Source organism: Malaya genurostris, chromosome 2 (assembly GCF_030247185.1).
Source record: "Malaya genurostris strain Urasoe2022 chromosome 2, Malgen_1.1, whole genome shotgun sequence".
NCBI lineage: Eukaryota > Metazoa > Arthropoda > Insecta > Diptera > Culicidae > Malaya > Malaya genurostris.
Window position 1 is genome coordinate 341444603 of NC_080571.1, and position 18988 is coordinate 341463590.

An 18988-nucleotide genomic window follows, 5' to 3' on the forward strand; every position below is an offset into this window, starting at 1 on the left:
ATCGGTTTGTTTGACCGTCTACTGATAAAAACTATCAATTGGAAAACATTTGAGGTCGATTTAGAAAATTTTTCAAGGTTTTTCCTAATTTTCAGTGATGGTATACAATTTTCAACACACTTTACCCTATATTTCCGGATCCGAAAGTCGGATCCGCATGAAATTCAGCAATAACGTATGGGACCACAGAACCTTTCATTTTAACCTAAGTTTGTAAAAATCGGTCGCGCCATCTATGAGAAAAGTAAGAACACATATTTTCTTTGTTTTTGCACATTTTACCCCATAACTCCCGAACCGGAAGTCGGATCCAAATAATATTCAGGAATTTTTATGGGACCACAAGACCTTTCATTTGAATCTAAGTTTGTGAAAATCGGTTCAGCCATCTCCGAGAAAAGTTAGTGCAAAAAAACGTTACATACACACATACGCACATACACACACAGACATTTTGCGTACTCGACGAACTGAGTCGAATGGTATATGACACTCGGCCCTCCGGGCCTCGGTTCAAAAGTCGGTTTTCACAGCGATTGCATAACCTTTTTATATGAGAAAGGCAAAAAGGTAAAAAGGTGACTGCAATAAAACTAGCGCCATCTATGCGTTAGGCACGGCACTTTTCAGGCCGATGTGTTAACTAGAAAAGTTTTGTAACCGTTGCAGGCGTGTTTTGAAAGCGGAATAAAAAGCCACGACTTTGAAAAAAGGTAAACATCAAGTCGAATTACGTTATGTCATGTTTTGGTAAATTTTTCTATAGAAAAGTTCTGAGGATAAGCTTTTCATTCAATTGAAGTGGAGATCGACGTACGCTTGCTATATTGTACTGTTCATACCAATTAAACAGTTTTAGTAGACTTATACTTTATTTAAAAAACTCTACTTAAGTTATGAAAATAATACATTTAAATTTTAAACACGCTTACGCCTGTTATTCCGGAACAGGAAGTCAGATCCGAGTGAAATTCTGTAAATCTCGTTACAATTAATGAGACGAATGATCAAAAGTACAGTTACACCGTTGCAGAAAAAAATGGTCTTTGAAATAATGACTTTCGTGAGTAGTACTGTGTAGTCGATATCTACACTTCAAACGGACATGCAACTCACACTGGATAAATCTAGCTAGCGTGTTGAGTTAATTTGGATTCGTGTCATATTCCAACCGCAAAAGCAAAACAAACACGGAAGTCGACTGATCCGACACGACAAGACTTTAACATGACACACATAATTGCTATATAGATCACCTGCGGGATGCAATAGTACGATACTAACTAATCACTAACCAAGAAGCCTTACTCCAACCTGCCGACTAACAGTTGTTCGTCACAAGCGGTTCTATCAATTAAGTACCCCGTAATCAGTGCATTTCGCTCGTTAACGATTGTACCATCCTAGGCAGACTAACCTCAAACAACCTGTTTAGTTTTTTTTTTCGTTAAATTTTACATCGCCAATACATTCACTTTGCAATAATAATGTTTCGCCTACTTGTCTGTGAATGCCCGACGCTACGGCAACCGGCCTACTGTATGTGTATAATTAAATCAACCCTAAACCGCCCATAGTGCACCCGGACTGCATTTAATGTCTACATTCCTGTATACTCAGCAGTCTGTGAAACCGCGACAAAAGACACGGTCGTCGTGACGACTTATTTAGCGTCTGCCGAGAATTAACGGAACACGTGACTGCAAGCAAACGGAGGAATTGGTGCGTTGGATGGCTTTGACTTTGTTTACGCTCTGCTAAGCTAACAGAATAGTAGATAGAGAGATGAGCGAGCGCGCAAACCGCAAGAACCTGATTTGTTGAGGCGAAATCGAATAGCCTACTGCCTGTTTTTCATTTGTAACGAAACTAAATTAGAAAATATTTTCCACGGAATTCCGACATGTGCTCCGAGCATAGTAAAAGTTTTCCACGAGCACGCAATTCGTAATTGGATATTTTTTTTCGGAACAAGACAATCCTGCGTCCCCGCCTGGCTATCCTCGAATATCCGTTCATTCGCGGATCGCGGGTACCATTCGAAATAGTATGCACGGCAACGACCCAATTCCCGAAGCAAGCTGTCAATCCCCCTCGCGCACACCCTTTCTTAATATCCGCGACAACAACTATTCAACGTCGTTTGTAAATGTATTATTCACCGACTCTCGTGGTAAATTAAACTTAATGGAAATTAATAGGAAATTCCTCAACCCTCCGCCCACCCAAAGGGCCACCGTGCGTTCCACAGCGGAAACTTTATGAACAGTTCACTAATATCCGGCCCATCCGTCTCTTTTCTATTTCCACAGGATACCAAGGACCCATCGTCAATCGTTCCATCGCACACTGGGCGGCAGCAACGACCGCATTCGAAAGGATGATCCAAACCAGGACAACATGCGACCTTGTGTAACCAACGACCTACGGATAGGAACAGTCGACGACGAGGCAATCCGCTGACTCGAGTACCGTTGGGGGAGAGGTAAGTTTCCGTTCAATCAATAAAAGCGTGGGTGTGGGTGTGACTTTCTGGTGGAAAACGGTAACAGCACAGTATTGAGTTAAGCCTATGAAACCAATTTGCAGTATTTGCGTCTGCCAAGGAAAATTCTGTTGCACTGTTAGTAAACAGGTTTACCCATTTTCATATTACGGTTGCTAGTCGAAACAATCAAACAGGTTATTTTTTTACGACACCGATTCGAAATGGGTCAGAATAATCCTGACTGTGACATGCACCTGTCACAAAAGCCCCATAACATATACTTTGCGTGTCACACATCGGCAAAGAATCGTGTTCCGACGCATTAATGATTCAGCGATTACACAACCAACCTCTATTCCCATTCCAATTCCATTGACGAATCGTGCACTGACCCGAATCGGTAAAAACCACTGACCACTGTTTTCCTGCATTCAACGATCATTGCAGTAATTGGAAATGGGTTTTCACTGTTATTCCCCGCCCCAAATGATTTTGTCACTCGTTCACTAGGGGGCAGAAAAAAATTAATTGCATCCGTCATTTTCCTACAGTGATGCAGGCTGGATAATTGAAAACACTGGTACCGGAAAATTACCCCTCCCGGTATTCACGAAGCCCACCTAACGCCATATAAATCAAAGGTATTTCGATTTTGATCGTTCTCTGTTCCATTGTGCAGTAGTAAAAAATATTAATCAAAAATGAACTGATTTTTTTGTCACCTTTTCAAAATTTATCCCGTACGAGAATGGGTAGAACTTAACCGTGTATATCTATGGTTGTACTTAACCCAACAACATAATTTTTTCTACAAGCTATCGGAAATAATATCAGTAATTTATGATTAAATTTTCAACAGTGTGAGATAGCCATAGGTAACTAAAAAACTTTATTTTCTTAAACTTTTGGAAACAATGAAGAAAACTCATCACGCTTGCTTGCCTTGTTCGCACCCGGACGACGGTTTTGAGGTAGTCTCAGACGAAGCTCGCCACCAGAGCTTAAAATTGTCACGCATTCTCAATGAAAGAAACCATTCCAATAACCTCATTTCCAATATTTTTCTGTCTCATTCGTAAGTGACCGCATCCAAAACAAACGAAGAGAGACGAAGCATTTTTGTCACTCATTGCAAAAAAAGAGAGTATCACTGTTAAGTCACTCTTTCCACTATGACAATACGAAACCAAACTAACGCCTGCAGAGAGCATTAGCAGAATTTCAATTCTCATTATTTCATCGATGTATTGAAAATCTGTTACGCTGGGCTATAAAGAGTGACTAACATATGACAAATCGAAGTAATTACATCCCATAACCTCTTTGGAAACCAAAACTACTACAAATTCGAGCACCAGCAGGTAAAAGTCATTGTGAAACCTTTTTCTGTCATTTTCGATCCTCAAAGCTTCGGTTGAATACCGACACTGCAGACTATGGGAGTTTAACTGAAAACAGCAAATGACTGGAAGGGCAAATGAAAGAAAGAACACAAATTTAAAACTACTGTTCCGCTTAAAGACTGTCCCAGAAAGTATGGACGCAACCACAAACCGCTGCCATTGCGCAATGGTTCAGAATCTGTCAATTTTTACGGCTGCGTCCTGTTGTTTACACTCTTCTCTAACCACTTGTGCAGTTGTTTATTCGTTTTCATTAGTTTGTTTCGAAATGCGTGGACTTTCAGTAGAACAACTTCGATAAATTGTGTACAAATGGTGCACAGAACGCGGACTGTCACTGAGAAAGATAGCAAAAATGGAAGGAGTAAGTGAAAAAGCCGTGCGAAATGCAATCAATGCAAGTTTCAGTTCGGGATGTGGCCAAAAAAGTGGGCACTTCGAAGTCAAATTTTCTTCGTGCTAAAGAACGTTTGAATCTTCGAACCTACAAGAAGCAGAAACAACCAAAACGTAGTCCGAAACAAAACGCATCGATCAGGCCGAGGCTTTGAAAGCTGTTCAATACGATTCTTGCTGGAAATTTGAACTGCATAATCATGGACGACGAAACCTACGTGAAACTCGATAACAAATCCTTGCCGGGACCACAATGCTATACGGTGTGAGAAGGGCAAATAATAAAACCAGTCCGAGACATCGATTGAATTCGAAAAATTTGGTAAGAAAGCTATGGTCTGGCAAGCAATTTGTAGCTGCGGTAAGATTTCGAAACCCTTCATCGCCACTGCTTCAATGAACAGCGAAATATACATCAAGGAATGTTTATAAAACCGACTTCTACCAATGATTCAAAGCCCTTAAGGATCCTGTTGTCATCTGGCCAGATCTTGCTTCTTGCCACTACTCGAAATCAACGGTAGAGTGGTGTACTACCAAAAATGTCACTTTCGTCCCAAAAGACATGAATCCACCAAATTGCCAACAATTTCGACCAATTGAGGAATTTTGGGCATTAACGAAGGCACATCTAAGGAAACATGTCTCGGCAGCCGAAACCATTCAACAGTTCGAAAAAGGTTGGAAAAAAGTGTCAAAACTTGTCGCCAAGAAGTCTGTACGGAATTTAATGAGGAACGTTCGCAAGAAGGTGTGCCAGCTAGTCTACAATGGCTAAATAGCAAATGTTAATAATATTGTGTTGTTGTAGTCTAATATTATCAGTATATCGAATAAAATTTGAATATCTAACACTTGTGAATTGTTTATAACGAAATCAAAATACGTCCATACTTTCTGGGACAGTCTTTATGTCATTGACTGGACATGGATTTCATTCTCATAGTTTGCAAGAGAAGCTGAGAGTGACATTTATTTCTCGTCATTTTCGTCTATTTTGAGTCAATGACAATGACTTTTATTATCTCTGCCTAGTATTCTCATTCTGGAACAAAAATTCAGAATTCCGAAACAAAATTCATGATATGAGTTCCAAATCCTGGATTTTGGAACAAATTTTTTCCCGGGCCTAACATAACCTTTAAAAGACAGCTGTTAAAATTTCATGATATTCTATTCATTAGTTTATGAGTTATGGTGCTAAGAGTGACGCTTCTTTTGTTATTTTCAAAAGCAATTTCGTGTTTGAATTTTACTTTTAATTGGCTTGAAAAGTGTTATGGAGACTCCGCTCCATGAAAACCAACAGTAAAAACGTTAGTTTGCTGACTTCAAACGTGGTCGTAGAGACACCAATGAAGCAAAACGCAGTGGACGGTAACACCAGAAAACATAAAAAAAAATTCACAAAATCGTTTTGAATGAAGTTGCGTGAGTTAGCTGGCATCGTAAAGATATCAAAAGAGCGTGTTGGCTTTATATTGCATGAGCATTTGACAATGAGAAAGCTCTGTTCAAAGTTGGTGCCGAGTTTGCTCACTGTTGACCAAAAATGAGAACGTAATGATGATTTTGAGCATTGTTTGGTCATGTTTAAACGTAACAAACCGGAATTTTTACGTCGATATGTGACAATGGATGAAACATGGATCCATCAGTTCACTTCGGAATCAAAACGATCGTCAACGTTAGCCGGAAAAGAACCCAATAAATAGGTTTTTGACAGTATTTTGAGGTAAATGAAGATCGAACTCGTTAGAACAACTGTTGAATAAGCGACACATACTGGAGACTGGTTCATTGAAACCGTAGTTAGTTCTAGCGCGAGGAACTCGGAGAAAAGGATTGAATCGCAAATTACGACGATGGATGTCAAAATTCAGCAATTGTAGGAGATCTGCTCAATCAATCCGGGATTGGATTAAGTCCGCAACGAAAACAGCTTTGATGGTATCCCGGCGAACAGATAGCAAATCGAGATTAATGAGTCTACATCGATTTTCGTAGCTTGGAAGATTTGATGCATCTCTCCATGGCAGACAGCGCAAAGCGAAACGAACAAATTTCCGCTGAACAGCTTGAATTCGCAGCTTATCAGTTTGATAATACGGTGCCCAAACAGCGACAGCGTACTCAAGGGTCGAGCGAACTAATGCGCTATATAACGATTTCAAACAATACATGTTGTCAAAATTTTTTGCAATACGAAAATTGAGTCCCAACATCCCAACATAGATGCTTTTGAGATTGTATATTCTACATGACCTTTGAAATTAAGTTTAGAATCCAGTAACACTCCTAAATCCTTGATTGTTGACTCCCGTTTTAGGACGGTTCGCGAAATAGTATAATCTTACGTGATCGTTGTTCTTTTACGAGAGAAAGAAATGACGGAACATTTTGATGCATTTAGCACCATCCTGTCAACGTTGCACCAATTCAGAAATACATTTAATTGAGACAGCAAGAAACCGGTGTCATCAGGATTCTTGATGAGATGAAATAGCTTAAAATCATCGGCAAAAGATAGCTTCATGCACTTCAACGAAAAATTCAAATCGTTGAGATATATAAGAAATATGAACTGCCCCAGATGGCTTCCTTGGGGGACTCCGGAGCTTGCGATGAATGATGAAGTGACACAGTCACCTATTTTCAATGACATACTGCGACCCGTCAGGTATGATTCAAGCCAATTAAGGAATGATCCGCTGAATCCTAGCCTATCGAGCTTGGCAACTGCTATCTGGTGATTAATCTTGTCGAAAGCTGCGGAGAAATCCGTAAAAATAACGTCTACTTGATGTTGTGCTTGCAATAAACTGCAAAGTTTACTGACTCAAAAAAAAAAGAATAATATAAATCGCTCCACCGTTGATAAAACTTTCCTCGAATGCGCATTTTTGGATTCTGAATATTGAATATATGAATATTGATTCTGGACCTGAATTCTAGATCTGGAAATACATTCTGCACCCGGATTCTAGAGCTGCATGCTGAACCTGGAACTAAAGTCTGAACCAGGATTTTGAAACTAGAATCTGAGCCTAGATTCTGTAACTGATATCAGTACTTGGATTCTGAAACTGAACTCGGCCTGTAACAGATCGGCTGAAAAGTTCGTATCGTTTCTATGAGAGGGCGCCACTAGAATAAAATCCATATCATTTTCAGTTAGTACCAACCTTCAAAAGATACGTGTATAAATTTGACAGCTGTCTGATTATTAGTTTGTGAGATATTGCATTTTGAGTGAAGCTACTTTTGTTATTGTGAAAAAAATGGAAAAAAAGGAATTTCGTGTGTTGATGAAACACTACTTTTTGATGAAAAAAAGTGCCGCCGATACCAAAAAATGGCTTGATGAGTGTTATCCAGACTCTGCACCGGGCGAAGCAACAATTCGCAAGTGGTTTGGAAAATTTCGTACTGGTCATATGAGCACCGAAGACGATGAACGCAGTGGACGTCCAAAAGAGGCTGTTACCGATGAAAACGTGAAAAAAATCCACAAAATGATTTTCAATGACCGTAAAGTGAAGTTGATCGAGATAGCTGACACCCTAAAGATATCAAAGGAACGTGTTGGACATATTATTCACGAATATTTGGATATGAGAAAGCTTTGTGCAAAATGGGTGCCACGTGAGCTCACAATCGATCAAAAACAACAACAAATTGATTATTCTGAGCAGTGTTTGGAGCTGTTATATCGAAATAAAACCGATTTTTTTTGTCGATATATAACAATGGACGAAACATGGCTCCATCACTTCACTCCGGAGTCCAATCGACAGTCAGCTGAGTGGACTGCACGCGATGAACCGAACCCAAAGCGTGGAAAGACTCAACAATCGGCCGGTAAGGTTATGGCGTCTGTATTTTGGGATTCGCATGGTATAATCACAGATAACAGATATACAGGCATACATATGAACTGTGTGTAAAATTTGCTCAATCAGCGTGGCGAACACTTCCAGATGTCACCACGATCGCCACGAGGTGCCACCACGATTTGGATGCTGCTTTCACTGAGCCACAATTTTGGGTGCAACATTCACTTCACACTAGATTTTTGTTTTGCTGTTGGTTAAAATGACAAGTTTATTTTTGTTTTATCCAGATCGAATTCTCGTGTGATTTATGCGACATGGAAATGAAGTTGTCTTTAACACTTCGGGAAATCGTGTGATAAGTGTAAAAATTGTTGTAGTTGGAATATTTCTTTAACAGGCAGGAGGATTTTGTTATCGTTCCGGAACGTAGTGGAACGTTTTGAAAGATTGCGGCGAACAGTCGAGTAGGTGGCAGTAGTGTTTCCAACGTATAGCAAATTTGAAAATTTACACAGGATTTTGAAAAATTTTGTTCGAGCCTGTATATCTGTTATCTGTGGTATAATTTTCATCGACTACCTTGAAAAGGGAAAACCATCAACAGTGACTATTATATAGCGATATTAGAGCGTTTGAAGGACGAAATTTCAAAAAAACGGCCTCATTTGAAGAAAAAAAAATTTTGTTTCATCAAGCACCGTGTCACAAGTCGACGAAAACCATGCTGAAATTGAACGAATTGGGCTTCGAATTGCTCCCTCATCCACCGTATTCTCCAGATTTGGCCCCCAGTGACTTTTTCCTGTTCTCAGACCTCAAGAGAATGCTCGCTGGTAAAAAATTTAGAAGGAATGAAGAGGTAATCGCTAAAACTGAGGCCTATTTTGAGGCAAAGGACAAATCGTACTACAAAAATGGTATCGAAAAGTTGGAAGATCGCTATAATCGCTGTATCGCCTCTGATGGCAATTATGTTGAATAATAAAAACGAATTTTGTGTTTCTTTTAAACGATACGAACTTTTCAGCCGAACTGTTACAACTTTATGTCTGCTTAGTGGTTTTTATTGAACTGCTGAACTGCTATGCACTGACTAGTCGAAGACGGAACATAAAGTAAATGATTAAAGTTGTTAATGAATCAACTGCTGATATGTTCAACACGCGTTAGGCTTTAAAAACCAAAAATCAAAATATTCCCATCATTCCACTTCAACCGCAATCGGACACCGAACTGTGGAAAAGATGCATGCGGCTTACTCACCGAACCTGAACCCATCTGACTACCATCTCTTTGCCACGCTGGCAACGCACGTTCTGCGTAGCGCTTTGATTGTCATGATGGAAAATATTTCGAACAAAATAACGACAATGGTTCCATGAAAATAAATATGTTTTATTTCCAAAAAAGGAAACGTCTATTTACAAACTGCTTACAAATGGCACGTAATATGAGCTAGTTTTAGTCAACCGCAAACAGGCTCCTTCATGAATAAGGAACAAAGTATTACTAAAAATGGGAATTCTGAGAAGAAAGTGGGTAACAATTCATGACCTTGTGTCATTCCAGCTGTCTATTTTTGGATTGCTTGAGCGTTCTACATAATAAAGACCAATTCACTGGAAAGTGGCATTCCATCTGCTTCGGAAATATAGATCCCAATTCAACTCAAACTCTATCAAAGAAAAAAAGAAGACGTTAATCTATAGAACAAAAAATAATTTTGGTTAACCGCAAACGACCGAAATATCGGTCGAACACGGTACAGTTCATTGCGGTCATTCTGACAAACAGTAATTATCCATAAGTCAGCATACCCTTTTGACAGACGCATTCAATTTTTGTTATGAATTAATCATTAAAGTGAAGTCAAAAATTGAGAAAGATTGAGACAAAACGAACATAAAAGTGAATTTTTCGGCTAGTCTAAACATTTTGCACGAGAAACACTTGTTTTGAAATTATTTTATTGACTTTCTATGAAGTTACTGAGTACAGTCGCACTTTTGTTTACTTCCTCACTGTGCACTTGGACGGGAATGTCCACATGACAATTTCACTTGATTTACTGTTTTGCGGTTGGAACTTTTTTAACTTTCCAGTCACAAAAAAAAACACACTCACGCTGTCATCGCTTGCTTTGTTTGTTAGTGGCAAACGTCATTAGCACAGTTTGAAACTGCTGCAGTCAACATGGAAGGAGCACACCGTTAGCATTGATCTTAAGTTCATTTAGCGAGCAAATGCTAATTAATCGAACCACTCACGATGTTATCGTTCCAACAATTGTGACCTCTTTTGAGGAGCAGAGAAAAAAAACTCTGACTATAACTCATACTCGTACCATAAATCGCTCAGCAGTGCACTCATTGCCTATTATATTACAGTGGGGGTACCTAATTTCAATTAGTTCCAGCATGGGATTGGCATCCGTTCGAGGTGGACACTGAAGCACAGATCTTCCCGTTCCTTGCAAGTGCATTTCGTTGCGCCATCATCAGCAGAATAGAATAAAACAGCCCCGGGGGGTAATTTATCAAAATCTGTCTACCTCCCCCATTCCGCACGCCTCACGACCGCGATCCTACCGCGGATACGCACCGGACGGACTCCACCGAGCCGCGGAGGTCGAGTTGATTTGCTACAATTTCATAATCAAACTAATCTATTCGCCGTTCTTCGTCGACTCCGACGATTCTATTCGACGTCATCGTATGAGTGAAAGACCGTCGGTGAGACGGTGAGTCGTGAGCTGTGTGCGACAGAAGATGAGAGTGCGGAATAAAAGTAGTGTAACATACGCAAAGCATACAGGCTTGGATACCGCAGCCTCATTATTGCCAATCAGCGGAATTCATTAGTGGATATGTTTTTTCCAGTCTTGTACGGTAATATTGGAGCTCATTAGAAACCATGGAATGGTAGTATTGCTCTGCCTAGAATATAGGTTTCTTCAATAATATAAATAAACTACATATTTTTAAATTACTTTTAATTGTTTGTAATTATTTTGCAATTTCAATTGTTTGATTGTGTCAATACCAACAGTCTTAAGAATTTTCTAGAAGTTCAAGACTGTCCCAGAAAGTATGGACTTAGCCATTGTAGACTAAGACTAGCTGGCGCACCTACTTGCGAACGTTCCTCGTTAAAATCCGTACTGACTTCTTGGCGACAAGTTGTGACACTTTTTTCCAATCTTTTTCGAACTTTTGAATGGTTTCGGCTGCCGAGACATGTTTCCTAAGATGTGCCTTCGTTAATGCCCAAAATTCCTCAATTGGTCGAAGTTGTGGGCAATTTGGTGGATTCATGTCTTTTGGGACGAAAGTGACATTTTTGGTAGTATACCATTCTATCGTTGATTTCGAGTAGTGGCAAGAAGCAAGATCTGGCCAGAAGACAACAGGATCTTTGTGTCTTCGAATCATGGGTAGAAGTCGTTTTTGTAACCATTCCTTGATGTATATTTCGCTGTTCATTGAAGCAGTGGCTATGAAGGGTTTCGAAATCTTACCGCAGCTACAAATTGCTTGCCAGACCATAGCTTTCTTACCAAATTTTTCGACTTCAATCGATGTCTCGGGCTGGTTTAACACTTGCTCTTCACGCACCGTATAATATTGTGGTCCCGGCAAGGATTTGTAATCGAGTTTCACGTAGGTTTCGTCGTCCATGATTATGCAGTTCAAATTTCCAGCAAGAATCGTATTGTACAGTTTTCGAACCCTCGGCCTGATCGATGCTTCTTGTTTCGGACTACGTTTTCGTTGTTTCTGCTTCTTATAAGTTCGAAGATTCAAACGTTCTTCAGCACGAATTTGACTTCGAAGTGCCTTTTTTGGCCACATCCCGAACTGAAACCTCCTTCTTTTGCTCGAACGCCTTCAGTTTACGTTTATCCAACTGAGGGTTAGCAGGACCTTTTTTTCGACCCGTTTTCGGTTTATCCTCAAAGGTGTTATCCTCACCGAACTTCCTGATTGCATTTCGCACGGCTTTTTCACTTACTCCTTCCATTTTTGCTATCTTTCTCAGTGACAGTCCGCGTTCTGTGCACCATTTGTACACAGTTTTTCAGCGTTGTTCTGCTGAAAGTCCACGCATTTCGAAACAAACTAATGAAAACGAATAAACAACTGCACAAGTGGTTAGAGAAGAGTGTAAACAACAGGACGCAGCCATAAAAATTGACAGGTTCTGAACTATTGCGAAATGGCAGCGGTTTTTGGTTGCGTCCATACTTTCTGGGACAGTCTTTATTTAACCCAGCCAGAATTTTTTTTCAGGGGAGCGTTTCGTTTGAGCCAATTTGGTCTGATTGTATAGAATAGCTCAAACATTTATTTATTTATTTATTTAGGTATAATCAACAGACACAATATGGTCCTAATGATAATTTCTAGTAACATATATAAAACTTCCAAGTATCCTACTGCGTGATAGATTGAAGTCAAATCCTAATGAAACGCGATTGAATGATCTCTGCAAGCCAACAATAGCATTGTTAGCACCGTAGTTAGTTCGTCCTAAAGGAAGTCGAAGAAATGCAAAGCAAAGTCTTGGCATTACATTCCTTTTGTGGAATTTGACCTTTCTGTTCGAACAGACTTCGTAGCCGATTCTTAGTGTACAGAATCATTGCATGGCTAGTGCTTTGGATCCTACTGACACTAAGAATCCTTCCAGATCGGGGCTCGAACATACGACAACTGGCTTGTATGACCAGTGTCCTATGCATTGAACCACCAACCCGGGACATGCACTGTTGCACTGTTGCGAAAAGCACGGGGTCGGACGTTGTTATTAATTTAGCGGACAAAGCAGGGCAGTCAATCCTATCGATCAAAACATCTACTATCAATAAAGCACGTGCAACATCTCGACGAACTTGTAGTGTATCGAGACCGATTAGTAACCCGCGACTTTCGTAGCTTGGTAGTTGGTGAGGATTGTTCCACGGTAAGCGCCGTAGAGCGAAGCGAATGAATCTGTGTTGTATCGGTCTGGCAAGCAATTTGTACCTGTGGTTTGCGGTCGTTCGATTTTCTCCACGAAGGGCACAATTAACGCCAAGGTGTACGAGGAAGAATGTTTGAAGAGGAGAATGCTGCCATTGTACAGAAAGACTAAGGCTCCTCCTCTCTTCTGGCCGGATTTGGCTTCAGCCCACTACGCCAACTCCGTTCTACAGTGGTTGTCAAAAAATAACGTACAATTCGTGGAGAAGGACATCAACCCACCGAACTGCCCGGATCTTCAGCCAATTGAAAGGTATTGGACAATTGTCAATCGGCACTTTCGGAAGGAAGGTACAGTGTCCCAAAACATGCAGGAGTTAAAAAAAGTGGACAGCTGCCACCAGGAAAGTCACAAAAGTAACTGTGCAGAAGTTAATGAAGAATGTCAAGTCCGGAGTGCGAGCGTTTCACAGAAACTAGGATTTTCTTCAATATAATCAGTGAAATGCATAAAAATGTAATTTTTCTACAATGTATCGAAAACTGATGTCAAAATATGTTTTTTTTCGCTTTTTTATTCAATAATCAATGTTGCTAACTACTTTTCGATACACTCCTTATGAGCTCCGGTTTATGTAGTGAGGGTTCCAAACGATAGAACAGTACTCCAGGGATGCACGAACAAGTGAGCAAAACAGAGATTTTAAACAGTACACGTCTGTAAAATGTTTAGCCATCCGCATTTCAAATCCCAGGTTGCGAGAAGCTTTAGAAACGGTATAGCTGATGTGTTGCTTGAATGTCAGTTGCTCATCGAGAAAGACACCAAGGTCTTTAATACACGTCGTTCCCACTATCGGGGATTCTTCCAGAAAGTAATCAAAATGAAATGGCTCTTTCTTTTTCGAGAACGTGATGGTCGAGCATTTGTCAGGATTCAATTTCATACGGTTTACTTTACACCACTCGGCGAAGCTCAACAACTGTCGTTGAAGAAAATCTGCATCTATTGGGCTTCGAATGTAATAGTAGATCTTAACGTCATCGGCAAACGTAACGTCGACGTAACGTTGACGTCGTTGAAGTACAGTAAAAATATTAAAGGCCCGAGATGGCTACCCGTAAATTATATGCGGCTATTTTTATAGCCGTTAGGACCACCCATTAGTGAAAAAGCTACAAACGAAATCACGTAAAAAGAAACCTCTTAACAATAATTGGATGAGTTTGGATTCTGTCGCCACTGCGAGCAGATGTATTGTGTGTCATTTGCAAAGCTAGTTTCGCTTCCGACAAGAACGATTACGTCACAGCTGCTAGTCGTTTGCATTGGTGAAAAAACAACGAAAAGAGGACAACACTGGGGAGCATCACACAAAATCAGCTGTTCTAATGGCTCTAAAATTTTTCTAAAGAACTATTAGGATTTCTTCTTCGCAAATCGAAGGTAAAAATTCTCAGTTTTAGAACAAATCTAGAACAGATTGAATCGATTTGTGCACTTTTCGTTGTGTGAAATTCACAGTAATCGAGATCAAGTGAAGCCTTTTTTGTTTTTTGCGAAAAATGTGAAAAAGGGGAATGCTTGCATAATTCATACAATTGATCAACTAATTGATATTCGGAAGTGTTAAGGAGCATGTCAGTTGTTTCCGTATTCACGACATCCAGTTATGTCTCTGACATTACCCACCCGCCTTTTTTCAAGGGAGCGTTTCGTTTGAGCCAATTTGGTCTAATTGTATGGAATAGCTCAAACACTGTAAAGCTTTTAATTTTAACGGTCTCCAAATTGAATTTCAGCTTTGGCGAATACATTCAAATTTTTCTGTTTTATATCACTACAATGCGAAAACGACAAGTGACTTTCTATGAAGTCACATGCTCCGGCATTCGTCATGTCTAACAGTTTAAATACTTCTCCCCTTTCACCAAAATTCACCATCCGGGGTATTTGAGGTCAAACATTTCCGAGTATAGACAATCCTATCTCAGAAAATCTTCGACCAGCTATCTGAGATAACGATTTCTTATCCAAAAAAATTATCTTGCGCCAATCAGAATCTCGTAGAGTATCCATCTCTCGACTCTGCTATTCTTGCTGTACTTTAACGATCTCAACTGGAGGGTTCTCGAATCTCGTTTACTAATGCCACCAAGTTTTTTATTTAAAAGATATTGCGTACAAGCTTTACGTGGCCGATTGAGCCGATTTTTTTAATTTTTTTTTGTGTTGGATCTCGTTGTCACCCTTTTTCTAGGGGGAGAGGAGCTTCCATTTCCCTCCTGCGAGGATTTCGTGGTTCGTCTCGTCATCCATTGCCGCATCGATGGTATTGTTGTCGATTTCCGTCTTCTTTTCGTTGCTAGTTGCTGAAGATGCGCCTTGTTGTATATTGGTTGCAATTGCTAATTGGTTGGAGGGTAAGTTGTTAACTGCAGCCGGTGTACTTTGTTCTATAGAGGATACTGATGGTTTCGTTGAAGCGGATGCTTCATTGTTGTTGGCGGCTGTCACAGGTGTACTGGGGTTGCTTGGGGTTGGTATGAAAGAAGCACCGTTGTTCTTTGGTGTAGTTGTCTCCTTGTCCGGTTTATAACATGGCTTACCGTAGTGAACAGCTTTTTGGCAATATTGACATGTGGCCATCTGATTGTCATAGGTGACAAGTGATTTGCACGGAATTCTTGTATCTTGACCGAAAATCACATAAGAAGGTATAGCCTTCTTCAAGTGTATGCGTAATAAAAGTACGCCATTTAGAATACCGGGGAAAAAAATCTTCCACTTTTCTTTTTCGATAGAGAGAATCCCTCCGTATTGGGACATAGTTTTGTGAATATAAGAATCGGTGACGCTTGAGGGAAGATCATGCCCACGCACTTCTATGGCACTATCTTCCATATATACTGGAATGTTGTACTTAATGTTCTCGTGCTCCACATAGTGCACATTGTTATTGTCTTTTGCGAATTGAATTGCATCCAACTCTTTATAAAACTGGATGTAAACAACATTATTTGTCTTATTGCATTGAAGTAAATGCACACGTTTAATGTCAAGATGCATTTGCTCCTTAAGCAAACCTTCAAGTTCTCGTATCGGAGGTCGAATTTTGCACTGCCTGAAGTCAACAACAATTGTATTCTTTCGTGTCGGCGGTAGCTTTTGTTCGTTTGGTTCACTCATTTCGAGGTCGTTCTATTGTTCACTACACAATACTGTACTTTGTTTCTTCTGTCCCGAACGTAAGCGGTTTTGTTTTATCGACTGACTTGGATGAGATGTGAAAGCGAACTGAAGTTCTAATACTTCCTAAGTTGCAATCCGCAACTAGTTCTAATTCGACTAAGTCCAAACTATGTTGCAAGTAAGTTATCACTACTTAATTCTAACATATCTTTAATCACAGCTGCACTTTTAGCTACTAGTTTAAAACAGATTCATTTTCTGTTGCGAAACCATTATAAACACGAAAAACGTATATGTAAATCGTTACTGTGAACTGATAAAGCAGTAACATAGATATTACAACATTATAGCATACAATTTCTGCAAAGATTCAGATAGTTTTCGGTTGGTTTTCGCAACGTAATGATAATAAAAATATAGCCTAGAATAGTTTTATTGGCTTGAACATGGCGAACACCACCAGGGCCGATGAAAGAGGTGGGTACGGTGGGTAGATCCACCGTCTCGAAACTTCCCACCTGAAATTTCGGGTGAAAAACAATGGTAAAATTAGTATTAATTTAGTGACAAGCTTAAACATCCCATCAATGCGAATCAGTCGAGTCTCTGATATACCGGAAAGTACCGATAAAGGTTTTTTTCCCATTTGCTATTCGAACCAGCAAAAGAAGAATGCAGTAGCAAGTAGAAAGTAACAATTTCCGGTAGCTTTGCCGAATCTAATAGTAAATGGTAGAAGAGGTCTTTATCGGAATTATCCAGATGCAGATGCTTAAGCTCGGTTCCTCTGGTACAAAGTGAAAGCTAAGTTACTAAATGATTTCTGCATTATCAAATGAACCTTTTCACGTCTCCCTTTCTATATTCTCACATAAATAAAATCACTCAACATTTTTGATGCAAATTTAAAATACAGAAAATAAAAGGCTTATAAACAGTGGTTTTGAACATTTTCAATCATTTTTAACTGATGTTCCACAAACTGCTTGGAAATATTTCTACGCATCGTTTGAAGTAGATGAATCTATATATATATATATATATATATATATATATATATATATATATATATATATATATATATATATATATATATATATATATATATATATATATATATATATATATATATATATATATATATTCGTCTTCTTTGTGGAAAGTATCTTCTTCTTTGTGGAAAGTATAGTTTAGTACGTTTATGGTGCAGTTCTCTGTCTCGATGACGGTCGGTTCCGTTATGACTGTGGAGTCGCCGCAGGAGCTAGAGACTTTTAGATGAATGTTTGTATCGATGAATATGACGCCTCTTCTGATTTCTTTTATCTTAGTCGTTTGATCTGTTTTTCTTATAGGACATCTTGGTTTCTGGTGTGTTAGAATTCTATAGATGCATTCGTCTTCCAGCGGTGTTGAATTGTCGCAAATTTTACATTTTTGTAGTTGTGGCAATATGTGGTTCTGTCTTTTAGCTGCAAATTGGATTTTTGTGCTGATTCTTGTTTGATTTATGCTGGTAGCCTGTAGTTCTAGTAGCTCGTAGGGGTTGCTGTCCAGTATTGGTATCTTTATCAGAATAACGATGTTGTCCTTGATGATTGTTGAACTTGCTGAACTGAATTGAAAAATCTCGTCTATGAATTTAAGGTTCATGTCCTGCTGTACTAGTCTATGGAAGATGTATTCTTTCTCTTCTAACGATAGTATATTTTTATTCAATAGATCTTGTTTAGAAAATTCAACTTGTTCTTCTATGTCTTCTAGTGTATGGATGAGAGAATCTATGCTGAATATTAAGTTAATGTGTTCTGTAATAGTATCTTCTCTAAGTGTGTTGTTTATTAATGTTATTTGAGAACTAATTTTCCTAATGACATTTGTGACATTATTTATTCTGTTTTGGAAACTAGTATTGATATTGATTTGTTTCATTAGGTTATTTACAATTTTGTTTTCATGATCCTGTAACATTTCTAGGCTTAGTTGTATGGTTTTTAAATCTTCTTCGTCGGGATTACCTGCTATGTATTTAACCATTGTTCCTAATGCGTTGATTAATCCGCGTTTCTGTCTGTGGGGCTTAAGGCTTTTAAGTTTCTCTCTTAGCAATTTTAATTTTTCTTGAAAGTGTTTCGTGTAAGTGATCTCTAGTTTTGAGGGATAGGGTTATTTTCTCAATATGGTTGATGTTTAGTTCGATGTTGCCTAGATCGATTTTTTTAACGATTCGTTCGTATCCTAATCTAATTCTAACTGTGTCAAGTTTAAAGGCTATAAGTCCATTGTTATTTGTCACATCTTTGTAGATTGTAGACGATACGTAGTGAGTCAAGAAAATTCTGAAATTAGAGTAGTAGTGTGAGGTTACTTTTTCAGTCGGTTCTTGTGGATTTTTATATTGTTTGTGTCTCTGAAAGTGAGTAGATTGTCGGTCTTTGTTTTTACTAATTTGAATGGGTCTTTGTCCTTTGTCTGTCTCTGTGATATTCTAACGTATTTTGTTTCGTCAGGTTTAAGTTCGAGTGGTGTTTGCTTATTTTCGTGTTTCTTTTCATGTCTTTGTTTGTTTTGTTGTAGTTGCGTTTTGACTGCTGATTGAATATTGTCTGCTGCCTCTTGTAATTCTTCTACGTTCGTGGAGTTTGAAACGTTGAAGATGATTTCTCTAGGCTTCCTTTTTGTAGCTGAATGTATAGTGTTATTGTAAATGT

The 18988-nt window shown here is 39.1% G+C and overlaps 1 protein-coding gene across 2 annotated transcripts in view; it reads left to right on the forward strand.

The window, feature by feature from the left end:
• LOC131431833 (uncharacterized) overlaps positions 1-18988 on the forward strand; it is a 176012-nt gene that overhangs the window by 102576 nt on the left and 54448 nt on the right. The window contains exons 1-2 of one of the 2 annotated variants that reach the window (XM_058597737.1): positions 1641-1722; positions 2313-2485. The gene's annotated coding sequence lies outside the window, so the exon portion shown is untranslated. Of the gene's footprint in view, positions 1-1640; positions 1723-2312; positions 2486-18988 lie in introns of those variants that run through there. The other variant, XM_058597736.1, reaches the window with a different exon arrangement.